The sequence below is a fragment of the Oryzias melastigma genome, unplaced genomic scaffold (genome assembly GCF_002922805.2).
Source record: "Oryzias melastigma strain HK-1 unplaced genomic scaffold, ASM292280v2 sc00376, whole genome shotgun sequence".
Taxonomy (NCBI): domain Eukaryota; kingdom Metazoa; phylum Chordata; class Actinopteri; order Beloniformes; family Adrianichthyidae; genus Oryzias; species Oryzias melastigma.
The window spans coordinates 38,441-39,365 of record NW_023416973.1 but is presented as its reverse complement, the minus strand read 5'-3'; the positions used below and the strand labels follow the sequence as shown (position 1 = coordinate 39,365).

At 32.6% G+C, this 925-nt stretch overlaps 1 gene segment (V, D, J or C); it reads left to right on the top strand.

Annotated features, from left to right (window-relative positions):
• Positions 1 to 925, top strand: part of LOC112138102 — a gene marked incomplete at its 5' end in the record, with an annotated part of 7,425 nt that overhangs the window by 5,119 nt on the left and 1,381 nt on the right.

Genomic DNA, 925 nt, shown 5'->3' with positions numbered 1-925 from the left:
TCACCTTCATCTTACTGGAAGCTATACTATCCATGATATTTAAAATATTGGCATTAAAACTGTTGAGAATTTAATTGACTGTACCCCCTGAAAGGGGAGAGAAAATCTGGTGGAAGATCTCACTATTGTTTTTGTTTATATACTGTTTTGTCATTTCCTCCCTCAAAACATTTGTGTGTATTGGAATTGTACTCTCAAAGAAACCACATCAGTGAACAGACAGACTAAATCACATACAGTAATCATGGAAATGTTCAGACCTTTGGAAATCTATAAATCAAGAATATGCCCTCTGTTGTGTGTGGGTTCAGTTACATGTTGAGTCAGCCCAAAATGTTCCAAAGGTGCTATTCAGGTCCTTAGTCTCTTTGTTCTGAGGGTTATCAACATGGATGTTAAGATCACCAACAATAATTATACAGAGGAAATCAACATATATGACAGACAGCAGTTTACTAAAGTCATAGTTGTTTCCTCATTACATTTCTAATAAACAAGGTCCCAGGTTTTTCTGGAGAAAGTAAAGACTGTTGGTAAAATAATAAATGCTTGAATGTTACTTGAAAACTAGTGACAGAAATAAATCAACTTTTTAGAGTGGTTTAAAATCCCCAAAGCTTAATCTTTGTAAACATTGCATTCTCTTAGATTCTGAGATTTATGTGCCCAAAAAGGCTAAAACAATTAAGCTCTCATAAAAACAAGATTAAATCTCTCCACTTTGCTTAAAACAACAAAAAGAATCACAGCTACTGCTTTAGTGAATAAACAAGACTAGAAACATATATTAATATTTACAAAGAATAAAGATAATGTTTGGATTTACAAAATGTTTGGATTTACAAAACCAAACAGCAGTTGTTGGATCAACAACTTCATTCTTCATTCTAAAAACCCAAAGTTACTGAGAATTGATGACTGTTTT